The sequence below is a fragment of the Colobus angolensis genome, unplaced genomic scaffold, assembly GCF_000951035.1.
Source record: "Colobus angolensis palliatus isolate OR3802 unplaced genomic scaffold, Cang.pa_1.0 Scaffold214, whole genome shotgun sequence".
Lineage (NCBI taxonomy): Eukaryota > Metazoa > Chordata > Mammalia > Primates > Cercopithecidae > Colobus > Colobus angolensis.
Window position 1 is genome coordinate 6,250,779 of NW_012115311.1, and position 14,277 is coordinate 6,265,055.

Genomic DNA, 14,277 nt, shown 5'->3' on the forward strand with positions numbered 1-14,277 from the left:
TGTCTAATGTTGACAGTGGGGTGTTAAAAGTCTCCCATTATTATTGTGTGGGAGTCTAAGTCTCTTTATAGGTCTCTAAGGACTTGCTTTACGAATGTGTGTGCTCCTATAATGGGTGCATATATATTTAGGATAGTTAGCTCTTCTTGTTGAATTGATCCGTTTATCATTATGTAATGGCCTTGTCTCTTTTGATCTTTGTTGGTTTGAAGTCTGTTTTATCAGAGACTAGGACTGTAACCCCTGCCTTTTTTTGTTTTCCATTTGCTTGGTAGATTTTCCTCCATCCCTTTTTATTGAGCCTATGTGTGTCTCTGCACATGAGATGGGTCTTCTGAATATAGCATACGGATAGGTCTTGACTCTTTATCCAATTTGCCAGTCTGTGTCTTTTAATTGCAGCATTTAGCCCATTTACATTTAAGGTTAATATTGTTATGTGTGAGTTTGATCCTGTCATTATGATATTAGCTGGTTATTTTGCTTGTTAGTTGATGCAGTTTCTTCCTAGCATTGATGGTCTTTACAATCTGGCATGTTTTTGCAGTGGCTGGTACTGGTTGTTCCTTTCCATGTTTAGTGCTTCCATCAGGAGCTTTTGTACGGCAGGCCTGCTGGTGACAAAATCTCTCAGCATTTGCTGGTCTGTAAAGGATTTTATTTCTCCTTCACTTATGAAGCTTAGTTTGGCTGGATATGAAACTCTGGGTTGAAAGTTCTTTTCTTTAAGAATGTTGAATATTGGCTCCCACTCTCTTGTAGCTTGTAGAGTTTCTGCCGAGAGATCTGCTCTTAGTCTGATGAGCTTCCCTTTGTGGGTAACCCGACATTTCTCTCTGGCTGCCCTTAACATTTTTCCCTTCATTTCAACTTTGGTGAATCTGACAATTATGTGTCTTAGAGTTGCTCTTCTCGAGGAGTATCTTTCTGGTGTTCTCTGTATTTCTTGAATTTGAATGTTGGCCTGCCTTACGAGCTTGGGGAAGTTCTCCTGGGTAATATCCTGCAGAGTGTTTTCCAACTTGGTTCCATTTCTCCCCGTCACTTTCCAGTACACCAATCAGACGTAGATTTGGTCTTTTCACATAGTCCCATATTTCTTGGAGGCTTTGTTTGTTTATTTTTACTCTTTTTTCTCTAAACTTATCTTCTCTCTTCATTTCATTCATTTGATCTTCAATCACTGATACCCTTTCTTCCAGTTGATCGAATCGGCTACTGAAGCTTGTGCATGTGTCACGTAGTTCTTGTGCCATGGCTTTCAGCTCCATCAGGTCATTTAAGGACTTCTCTACATTGTTTATTCTATTTAGCCATTTGTCTAATCTTTTTTCAAGGTTTTTAGCTTCTGTGCAATGGGTTCGAACTTGCTCTTTTTGCTTGGAGAAGTTTGATCGTCTGAAGCCTTGTTCCCTCAACTCGTCAAAGTCATTCTCCATCCAGCTTTGTTCCGATGTTGGTGAGGAGCTGCATTCCTTTGGAGGGGGAGAGGTGCTCTGATTTTTAGAATTTTCAGCTTTTCTGCTCTAATTTTCCCCCATCTTTGTGGTTTTATCTATCATAAGTCTACCAAAGACCAAAGTCTTTGATGAGGGTGATGTACAGATGGGGTTTTGGTGTGGATGTCCTTTCTGTTTGTTAGTTTTCCTTCTAATAGTCTGGACCCTCAGCTGCTGGTCTACTGGCGTTTGCTAGAGGTCCACTCTGGACCCTGTTTGCCTGGGTATCAGCAGTGGAGGCTGCAGAACAGTGAATATTGCTGAACAGCAAATGTTGCTGCCTGATTGTTCCTCTGGAAGCTTCGTCTCAGAGGGGTACCTGGCCACGTGAGGTGTCAGTCTGCCCCTACTGGGGGATGCCTCCCAGTTAGGCTACTCAGGGGTCAGGGACTCACTTAAGGAGGCAGTCTGTCCATTCTCAGATCTCAAACTCCATCCTGGGAGAACCACTACTCTCTTCAAAGTTGTCAGACAGGGACATTTAAGTCTGCAGAGGTTTCTGCTGCCTTTTGTTCGGCTATGCCCTGCCCCCAGAGGTGAAGTCTACAGAGACAGGCAGGTCTTCTAGAGGGGCGGTGGGCTCCACCCAGTTCGAGCTTCCAGGCTGGTTTGTTTACCTACTCAAGCCTTAGCAATGGCAGGAGCCCCTCCCCCAGCCTCACTGCCACCTTGCAGTTTGATCTCAGACTGCTGTGATAGCAATGAGTGAGGCTCGTGGGCGTGGGACCCTCTGAGCCGGGCTCAGGATATAATCTCCTGGTGTGCCATTTGCAAAGACTGTTGGTGTGCCATTTGCTAAGACTGTTGGAAAAGTGCAGTATTAGGGTGGAAGTGACCTGATTTTCCAGGTGCCGTCTGTCACAGCTTCCCTTGGCTAGGAAAGGGAATTCCCTGACCCCTTGTGCTTCCTCGCCCTGCTTCGGCTCATGCTCGGTGGGCTGCATCCACCGTCCTGCACCCACTATCTGACAAGCCCTAGTGAGATGAACCTGGTACCTCTGTTGGAAATGCAGAAATCACCTGTCTTCTGCATTGCTCATGCAGAAGAGCTCTAGACTGGAGCTGTTCCTATTCAGTCATCTTGGAACCAGCCGTAATAGCCTTTAATTAAATTTAAAAATATTTATGTCTATAGTTATTTACCCTATTCTATATATTAGAGAGGCAACGTACTGAATCAATAAATAATTGATTGTAGTTAAATAATTTTGTCTTTTTTGTTACAAAATTAAATGACAAAGAAACAATGAGGTAGGAGGTTAAATAAAGTCTTGTCAATTTTTTATCTTGCCACTTACTGTGCAGAAAGAAAAGAAGACACAGTTTACACATGTAAAAGCTAAATCTAGTTCAAAATCAAATGAATATCTAAGAATGGAACATTAGCTATCAATAATTAAAATATAACAACTTTTCTAAAACTGAAGCCTGACATTAAGACTCTTTACGATAAACAGTATTGACTGGTCATTGGTATCTGTTTATTTTGTTCTTTTCAGAGCCGTTTTTATATACAAACCCATTTGGCATTTTGAAACGGGATTTTTAGTACAATACTTACATTGGAAAAATGTAAAGAAATACTTGATCACTAAGCTATTAGTCTCATAATGCTCTTAATCGCTTTCTTTACCCTCTACTTGCATATCTAGAGGCAGAAGCAATTGCGTTAAGCCTAGATAAACCAATTCCCAACCCATAGCTCTGCCCTGGGGATCTGCAAGGAAGGAAATAAAGAGTGATATTTAAACTAGAGAGGATATCTCTTAGATGGATAATATTTCCCTCATTCTAATTTCTATTTTGTCCCATGAGTATTAGATGGTACAGAATTCTTTCTCTAGCAAGTTTGGCGTAAAGCTTCTCTGAAATTTATGAAAAAAAGAAAGTAGACTACTGAATTTAACTGTGAGGAGATAATATTTCTCCTGAATTTTAACATTTAAGAATATTAAATACCCATGTCTTCTTCTAGACCAGAGCAAAAATATTTATTTCCCATCTCTTTTTTTATTACCTCAAAAATCTGCTTTTGGGATTAAAAAATTCTCTAAATAGAGTTGCATATATTCAAGTAGATAATCAGAAAGCCATATTGTCACTTCTGTAGTGTCTATGCCATCTTCTTTTCATAATTTAACTGAAGTTGTAGCTATTACAACTTCAATAATTCAACTGTTTTAAGCAGAGACAATATAGTTGTCTTTGATGTTTATTTTGAGGGGCTTAAATTATTCCAGTACTTGACTATTTCGGGATGTATAAGACAGGAGATTATTTCTAGTCCTCACAGCTCTCCACATGGGTTACTACAACATACTTCAAACTTCTTCTGTAATCCAATCTGTCTGGTGCCCTGCTTGTGGGACAGACTTGTCAAGCCATCCTGTCCACATTGCCATTCTCTATTTCAAAGCTGCCACTGCTCCTCCCAGCATAACCTATGTGACTCAGGCCTTTCAAACCTCCATCCCACCTTTCCCCACTGTTTCTCAGGACTTCCTGATATAAATCCTTAGTTTCCCTAGCACAGACACTTCACAGCCCTTAGGCACACAGCAGCTGGTGTGACCTCAGAGCTTTTGCTTTCTTTCTCTCTAGCCTGAAAGCATTGTCTTCCTACTTTTTGAAGACCTACCCATCCTTCTTACTCAAGCTCAGTGTTTGCTTCCTGTGTTCTTAGCTCTCACTTGTTTTTTTCTATGAATTTCTATCCAACACTTTTCATCAGTATCCTCCTGTTACTTAATAGAGCAAGATAACACATGCAAATTTACTTGTGAAATCATTTTACAACAAACTGCGAGGTACTATACAAATGAATGGGATGATTGTCAATTAGCACTTCATTGTTTCCAAAGTTAATACTATATCCTCAATTAGAATATAAGCCTTTTGAATATAGGGACTTTATCTAATTCTTATCTTGCATTGCTGATAACTCTTAACCTATCATTGGATAATAATTATTTAATAAATATTTATAGGTTTATTAATTAAAGCAGTGGAAAAGATGTGATGGTTACAAAAGGAAGGAATAAAAGAAATGTCAGGAATGAGGGTGGGGCTGGGGAAGAAGCTCATTCATTCACTCAGCAACTATTGATTGGCCATCCGCTTTGTGACAGACCCTCTTCTAGATTGCAAGATTATTAGCAGTGAACAAAAAAACCCAAAGTCCCTGCAAGAGAGTTTACATTGTAGTGGGAGGAGACCAACAAAAACTAAGATAATTAGTAAGATACACGGTGTGTCAGCAGGTGACAAGTGCGAAGGAAACAGAAAAGCAGGATGGGGAGTAGGGAGTACGTGTAGTAGGGGGAGGACTGCTGATTTAGGGGAGGAGGTCAGGGAAGGTGTCCCTGAATTTGTGACAATTAAGGACCCTGATGAAGAAATGAACTGTAAAGACATCTGGGAGAAGAGCATTTCAGACAGAGGGAACATTCATTCGTTCAACATGGAGCACCTGTTATGTGCCAGGCCGTGTTCTAGGCCCTGGGATACTGTGATAAACAAGACAAAACCTCTGATTTCTGGGAGTAGATGCCACTGAAATGCAAATAAAGAAGGTGAATATAGTCTAATCTCCCTCCTGCCCCAAATTACTGACCACCTACCGTATGTCAGACATTTGCCTTGGAGGACACATAGATGAATAAGCATTCCACGTCCTGAAAAAGATTACAGTCTAGTGAAGGATACACACGTTCTCTGGCTATTTCCGCTGCTTAGAATTTCTGCTAAAGGGCCAAGTTGACAATAGGAACTAAACACCCATGCTTTCGTCTTAGCAGAACTCTCTAAAATGTTCTTCCCAGATGGATTTATCTATCTCTGCTGCTGTAGCCGTCACTACTCTGCACGCTCATTCCCAACCATTCACCTGCCTCTGTAAGACCAGAGAAACCTGAGGGAAAACGGCCACTGGTAGTAACTCCCAGGGAGATAACAGGCTCAAATTTTAAAATACACCCCGAATCAATAATTTCTTACTACTTTTTTACTGCTACCCCCGGTCCAAGCCACCATCATCTCTCACAATACCTTCTAGCAGATCTCCCTGATTCTACCCTTGTAGAATCATTCATTCCCAACACTGCAGCCAAAGTGATCCTTTCAAAACATAAGGAAGATCAGTCACTCTTCTGCTCAAAACATTGCAAGGACTTTACATTTTACTCATGGTAAAAAGGCAAAGTACTTACGATGGCCTTCGAGACCCTGTGTGATGCTCCCCAACTATTACTTGGTCCTCTTTTCCTACTGTGTGCCTACTTGACCACCCTTTCCTGGCCCACCGGCCTCCTTGCCAAGCACATCCCTGCTACTGGGCCTTTGTTCTAATGTTCCCTTTGCCCACAATGCTCTTTCCCCAAGAGAGTCACTTGGCTCCCTCCCTCTGCTCTTCCAGGCCTACCTCTAATCTCTCTTCACAGGGAGGCTGTCCTGACCGCTCTCCCCTGCAGGTACTCATGGTCCCCGTTTCTTGCAGTGTTATTTTCTACCACCGATCACCTTCTAACATACTAGATGTTTCACTTTTAAAAAATTGTCTATTGCCTGTCTCCCTTTGATCAAAAGTAAGCTCCAGGAGGGTAGAGATCCTTGCAAACACATAAAACATCACCCGGAACACTCAACAGATATCTGTTCAATAAACACTATCAGTGTTTACTGGGACTGTTTGTTTATTTGTCTGTGTCCCTATCTAGAGGGAACCTTCTGAAGCCACTCATTGAGTTGCTTATCCTTGTGTTCCTAGAGCCCAGAGCAGGATGAAATGAATGAGAGCCCCTTTATAACTATGGAATGAACAAAGGAATTTCTCTACTCTAGCTTCACTTAGAGCAGGATCCATGGCCATTCTTAGTATTTTCCATAATGCCTTGCTCATAACTAGCTCTCAGTAAAGACTTATGGAACGAACAAGTCCTCAATTTAAGAAATAAGGAGGACACTGCAATTCCAAGAGATAGGGTGTCTTATTTCCAAGTGTCATGGTGTGTTGTAAGCTGCACCTGACAGTGATGACTTGAGCAAACCTTGAGAATGACGCTGCATGGCAGACACACCTGAATGCAGTTGAGAGTCTCAAGCCAGGGAATTGGGGTGGCCAACCTGGAGATCCATTCCTTATCTGTGAGGAATATCTGAGCCCCCTCTGGCCCATCTCAAGGAACACAGGCCATAATGGGAATCAAAGCCCTTTGTTTTGAGTTAAATGAAGGTTGCCAGATAGAGGTTGTTGTGGTTCGGTGGGGGAGTGTTAAGTAAAAATGTGATATAAACAGCAGGCTTTTTGCAAGTGATTGCAGTTCTGCTGTCCAGTCTGCTGCCACTGAGTCATATGGGTCTCCTGTCCAGCCTGCTACCACTGGACCTTCTCCAGTAGGTAAGTCACCAGTAAAACTATGTCATGCTCGCGGCTCTGGGTCTCTCCTTGGCCTCGAGAACCTGGTGCCATCCCTGTTGAAGTTAATAGGGGTTCAGCACAACACATGGCTAACAGGTGTTCCAGAGATTGCACTCAAACACAAGATGTCTATCTTGATATTTTGAATTCCTACATAAGACTTCCAAAAATTCTTATGTTATTTGCTCAAAATTCTTTTTTAAGCCGGGGTTTTTAAAAGTAGATTATACCCCAAATGCAAATTTTTACATTTGCATTTGGGGTATAATCTACTTAAAAAAAAAACCTGGCTTAAAAAGGAAACATCTTCTTTGAAATAGACATTCTGTAAAGGCTATAATACAATATGAGCAGAGCCACACTGGAGCTTGGCCTGCCCTGCCTCAGTTGCTGTGCATGCTCTGCTGACTGCAGACAGCGTGCACTTGGCCCAGCAGCACCAGGAATCTGCTGGACTGAGGGCTAGAGGAGATTATCAATGCACATCCGTGAAAGGGCCTTTTACTAAAACAAATTTTTAAAAGGGTAGATTATGATGGATGAACCCAGCATTAGGGTAATGTTATCAGAGATACTTTCCATTTCTGTCCTTTGTCAGAAGGTCAGATTATAATCAGGTTAGAACTAAACACAATGCTTTATTAATGTTTCATGAGTAAGTCTGTCGTAATAAACCTAACTTCATGTGGATCAATTAGACCAATTCTTGATGTATAAACTTAATGACCTTAGAATTCATTGAAATGTCTACTAAAAGTATTTGTACGACTTTTTCAGATTTTCTAGTGAGAGTAAATTTTGTATTTCACAGCTCTTCAGTGAAACATAATTCTTGGCACTGTATTTACAAAACAAATAATTCTAACCAATTGTATATATGTTATTGTCCAAAACTTAAACAACAAAGTACTGCTTCATTTTTAAAACATAAAAAAATGAAATTAGGTTGTAGACATGTAAAGTCTGCTACAAATGCATCAAATACCTGCTGTTCAATTGCTGGCATGCAATAATAAAGCTGGGCATTTAATCATCAATGATATCACTTTTTATAATATTTTGTCATCTTTGCCTTGAATTTCTTAATGACAGTTTGAAAGAGGAAGGAGGGAATACTCATAGATACAGAATACTAATCCATACAAAGAAATGGAGGTTTTTTACCACTGTGAATGTCATTTCTTTGGAATATATGACATTTTCATTTTATACTTTAGGTTCATTACAAAGAACTCTTTCAAATAACTGAAGATAATCCTAGTCAAAATTATAAATATACTAGAGCACATTTTCTCTAAACCTATTTCATAAGAACTAAATCCTGTATGAATTACCCAGCCAATATAAAGTTAGAAACTTTTAAAGTTACAAAACAACATAAAAAATAAAGCCTATATTAAAGGAATTTATGGAAAATTGAAATACCTGATATTTTATATTACTACCTAGACTTTGTATATTACATAAATACTCATCAAATAAACATTCCTTCAGCAAGTATGAACACATGTAGATGACTGGTTAAACTTTTTAGTTTTACCACAGATATCTCACATTATTTCTGTAAGAGATCAGTATGATCATTTCCTAGCAGTAGGATAAGAAAACCGACCAGGAGTTTCAACAGAAACTATGAAAAAGGTGCTATGAAGGAAAACTTCCAGTTGAAGCAGCACAGGAGACACTGAGAGAGGAGCGGCTGCAGAGTCATGCAGCCACATTTCACGACATGTCTTTGCATAGTGTTGATGCTTAAGACAGTTCTCAGAGGCAGCAGCGTGGGCTTGTCCTTTAGCTCTAATTCTGAAGCAACTAAGAATGGCTGCTATAGGTGTTGTGGATACAGCTTTTTTGTGTGATACACAAGGTAGCTTTCCCTTTCTATTCTGTAGGCTTCCTTCAAGGAAAACTCAGAAGCACAACACAGAAACAATAAGCACTTTTCAAGTAAGGCATTCCTACATGCGATTCATTTCAGCCGGCACTGCTTCCAGGTGATGCAGAGAGCAAAGACTGGGGCAGTTTAATTATCCTGAATATGCAGAATTTTGTATAAAGCCTTTCGCTCCACAGAATGAAGGTTCAGTTCACAAGTCTTACCAGATTCATTAATTTCTATGATGAAATAACAGGAATTTGGTTTAGAATACAGGGAAACTGCAGTGCCTTGCTTCTTTCATTCCTTCATGAACACAAGTTGGAACTTACTACTTATTATTAAAATGGACTATTCATTTCTGAGAATGTTTTATATTTCCAGAGATGCACAATATGTATCTTTCATATATTAGTCAGTTGTAAAACTTAATTCTTTTGAATATGCGAGAGTAAATATTTGAGGAACAGTGGCTTCACTGAGCGATTCTTCCAGTTCCTAGTGCGTTGCACACAGCTGGCTGGATTAAGATGTAATTTACAGGGATGCTACACAGTGAGGCTTATTTTAAAGAAGCACACTTTGATTAAAGTCTGCTTATCAGCACTTCAGATGTTAAAAAGACAAGTTATAACAGGTAACAAGTATATATAAACAGAAGTCAATTCTTAAACTGGTCATGTTAGTGTCAGGAGTAAATTATTTGCTATATTTAATTTATGTGCAATATAAGTACTCCGAGCAATTATACATTTTAAAAATTGTTACTCAAAATGTGTATTCATGTGTTTTATTCACTCTTACAGAAAGAGGGAAAACCTACTTCAGAGTTTAAACTGTCTTTATAGTATAATATCATTTTTTCAGGCTATTCCTTTCAATGCACGATCTGTTAATTCTCTGAAACCCAAATGACATGAAACCATCTGGTGAGAATCAGGTTTTTTAAAGAGACTTTTTAAAAGAAAACCTGTGTATTGATCACACGTATACTGAGATAGACCAGAGTGTCACTGACGAAAACTGAATTTTAAATCTGGGTCACAATTAGGTGTTTGCAGGCCATCCAAGCACAGATACATACAGTTTGCAAATAACAAACAAGATATTCCAAAGTTTCTTTATAATTTGGTGATTGAAATATATATTGCAGTAGAAATGGTATTATTCTACTATGGTTTTGTTCGCAAGTCAATCTATAAATTATATTTAATTCAAACTACAGGTGGAATTTTGCAGACTTTAAGATGGAACTAGGGGACACTACATTGAGAGTTCCAACTTGTAACACCAAGCATGGTTAGTTAGAAAAGCACTTGGGTTCAGACTTTCCATGAACCACTTTGCCTTCCTAGGCCTCAGTCTCCTCATTCAAATAAAGGTGTATTCCAGCTCTAAAATCCCATGACTACAAAGCTTAGAATGTAAATAAATATCATTTCTTCCATTTGTAGAATTGAAGGAGGACACCCTTCCTCTCATACCAGATGGGCAGAGGGAGCTGGTATTTCCTCAGCTGTAAGTCGAGGGCTTCCTGGCAGTGAAAGGAAGCCTTACGGGTGAGGGTAGAGAGTAAAAGATATAAAAACAGGGACCACAGACAGTCAGGTCCTAAAAGCTGCTGGGGGTGGACTATGATACTAATCTTGGATCAATTCTCATCTCTTCCTGTCTTCTGCTCACCCTATAGGACTAGCTTCTGATTTCCTTCTCTTCTCCTTCTCCACAGCTCCTCTTGCCACCACCACTTATCTATCCTGGAGACTGTGAATAAGAAACTGACACCTTGATAAGTTGGTGGTATTTGGCATGTAAATTTACCTCAATGGGGCCGAGCTTGGTGGCTCAGGCCTGTAATCCCAGCACTTTGGGAGGCTGAGGTGGGAGGATTACTTGAGCCCAAGAGTTCGAGACTCTTCCATCTCTGTAACAAATTTAAAAAATAGCTGGGTGTGGTGGCATGCACCTGTGGTCCCAGCTACTTGGGAGGCTGAGGTGGGAGGATCACTTGAGCCCAGGAGTTCAGAGCTGCAGCGGTCACTGACTGCACCACTGCACTTCAGTCTGGGCAAGAGTGAGACCCTGTCTCAAAATAAACAAGCAAGCAAACAAACAAAAACAGCTAAAAATAGAATTACTATATAATCCAGCCATCCCACTAGGTATTTACCCAAAGGAACTGAAATCAATATGCTAAAAGGATATTTGCATTCCCGTGTTCCCTGCAGCATTATTAATAATACCCAGGATATGGAAACAGCCTAAGTGTCCACCAACGAATGAATGGATTTTAAAAATATGGTATATATAAACAATGACATAATACTCAGCTTTAAAAAATAACAGGAAATTCTGTCATTTGTGGTAACATGGATGAACCTGGAGGATATTATGTTAAATAAAACAGGCCAGGCACAGAGACACAAATAATGTATGATCTCACTTACATTTGGAATCTAAAAAAGTCAAACTCATAGAAGTAGAGAGTAGAATGGTAGTTACCAGAGGCTGATGGGAGATATGGATTGGGAAAGGGGAAACGTTGGTCATTGGGTGCAGTTACAGTCAGGAGGAATAAACTCTGGTGTTCCATTGCACAGCAAAGTGCAATAATCTGTCTGTCTATCTATCTATCTATCTATCTATCTATCTATCTATCTATCTATCTATCTATCTATCTATCATCTATCGATATAGCTAAAAGAGAGGATTTTAAATGTTCTCACCACAAAGAAATGATAAATATTTGAGGTGATGGATATGCTAACTATTCTGATTTGTATACATATGTCAAAACATCACAGTATACCCCATAAATATAAACAATTATTAATTGTCAATTAAAAATAAAACAAAAGATAACCATAATGCTTCAAAAAAGTTCTCACTTAGGAAAACCTAGAAACTTCATTTATCTGAAAAGTTCATTTAGTTAGATTGCATTACCACCCAACACACTAGTTGAATGTAGCATTTTCTGCAGATATAGGTAGGTCTTGCTTGTTTAGCTTATACCAACATTAAATATTTGATGGTTTCTCATCAATAATTATTAGTTTTTCCTATATTAAAAAATTTGGGGTATCGTACTGCCTAGGGGATTTGTCTTTAAAAGCAAGACTGACTTTTCTATTTCATTTAGGCACATCAGTAATAAAATTATTAATTCTGGGGCATACAAACTTCTTTGACTATGAAGGACACAAATTCTGTGTCTATAATGAATCACTAAATGTTTTATTAAAATAAATCTAAAAATGTTTTAGCATTCAATAAACACATGAAGAGATGCTCAGAATCATTAGTCACTAGGGAATACATATTAAAATTGTAGGCCGGGCGCGGTGGCTCACGCCTGTAGTCCCAGCACTTTGGGAGGCCGAAGTGGGCGGATCACGAGGTCAGGAGATAGAGACCACCCTGGCTAACACGGTGAAACCCTGCCTCTACTAAAAATACAAAAAATTAGCCAGACATGGTGGCGGGCGCCTATAGTCCCAGCTACTCAGGAGGCTGAGGCAAGAGAATGGCGTGAACCCAGAGTTTGCAGTGAGCCGAGATCGCGCTACTGCACTCTAGCCTGGGCAATAGAATGAGACTCCATCTCGGCCGGGCGCGGTGGCTCAAGCCTGTAATCCCAGCACTTTGGGAGGCCGAGACGGGCGGATCACGAGGTCGGGAGATCGAGACCATCCTGGCTAACCCGGTGAAACCCCGTCTCTACTAAAAAATACAAAAAACTAGCTGGGCGAGGTGGCGGGCGCCTGTAGTCCCAGCTACTCGGGAGGCTGAGGCAGGAGAATGGCGGGAACCCGGGAGGCGGAGCTTGCAGTGAGCTGAGATCTGGCCACTGCACTCCAGCCTGGGCGACAGAGCGAGCAAAAAAAAAAAAAAAAATGGTAAAGAGATATTACCTCACATAAAAAAAAAAAAAAAAATGGTAAAGAGATATTACCTCACATTCACTAGAATGGATGTAATTAAAAAAAAAAAAACAGGTAATAACAAGTGGGAGTGAGGATATTGAGGAACTGGAACTTTCATACATTGCTGGGCAATGCAAGGCCATTTTGAGAAACAGCTGGGCAGTTTCTTAAAAAGTTAAACATACATTTACCACATGACCTAGCAATTCTACTCCTAGGTCTATACCCCAAATAAATAAAAATGTATGTTCACATAGAAACTTGTATATGACTGTTCATAGCAGCATTACTCAAAATTGCCGAAAAGTAGAAACAAATCAAATGTTCATCGACTGATGAATGGGTTAACAAAATGTGATATTCCACACAATGTGGTACTATTATGTAAAAAGCAGAGCAAAATACCAATCATACCAATACATGCTACAATATGAGTGAATCTCAAAAACTACTCAAAGAAGTCAAACCCAAAGACCACATTGTATAATTCCTTTTATATGAAATACACAGAAAAGGCAAACCTTTGGAGATAAAAAGTTGATTAGCAGTTGCCTTGGGCTGGAGGTGGGCAGGGGATCTTTCTGGGGTGGTGAAAATATTCTAAGATTAGACTGTGGTGATGGTCATATAACTGTTAAAATTTACTAAAAATCATTAAAATTGTACACTGAAAACAAGTGAATTTTATGATATATAACTTATATTTTAATAAAGCCATTAAAAATGTTTTGGCATCATCTAAGTGACAGCAAGAAAGTGATTTTGTTACATTTATCAGTGCTTGGTTCTTTTTTATGGCTAACTAGTACTTCCTAATATGGAGTTACCATAGTTTATTTTAGTTTGTTTATCCATTTACCAGGTGAGAAATATTTGTGTAGTTTCCAGTTTTTGATGAAAGCAAATAAAGCCATTATAAACATTAATGTACTCATATGAATGTAAGTTTTCATTTTTGGGGGGCTAAAACCAAGGAGTAGGGTTGCTGGATTATATGGCTGGTGTGTGTTTATAGGAAACTACCAAACTTTTCTACCAGCAGGATAAGTGAATTTCAGCTATTGTGCATCTCTACCAGGGCTTGGGACGTCAGAGGTTTTTTTTCCCCCCTTTTAATTTTTAAAGTCATTCTAATGTGTAATGGTAGCTTACTGTGGTTTCAATTTGATTAATTTTAATTTGTGGATTAATTTTTGATATGAGGCATCTTTTCATGTGTTTATTTGCCATCTATCTATCTTCTTTGCTGAAGATTCTTTTGCCCCTCCTTTAAAAAAATTCTCTTAATTTTGTTATTTATTTTTGAGTGCTCTTTATATATTTTAGATCCTAGTCCTTTATCAGATGTGTTTTGAATTTTTTTTTTCATCCTGTGGCTTGTCTTTTAATTTTCTTACAGTAGTGATCAAAGAAGCTAAGTTTTAATAAAGTCCAGTGTATCAGTGTTTTCTTTTATGGGTTGTGCTTTTGTTGTCATATCTAAAACATCTTTGCTAACACAAGGTCACAAAGATTTCCTCCTATATGTTTCCTTTAGATGTTTTATAGTTTTGGGTTTCA

At 39.2% G+C, this 14,277-nt stretch overlaps 1 protein-coding gene across 3 annotated transcripts in view; it reads right to left on the reverse strand.

The window, feature by feature from the left end:
- NBEA (neurobeachin) overlaps positions 1–14,277 on the reverse strand; it is a 763,072-nt gene that overhangs the window by 62,471 nt on the left and 686,324 nt on the right. The gene's annotated exons all lie outside the window — the stretch shown is intronic.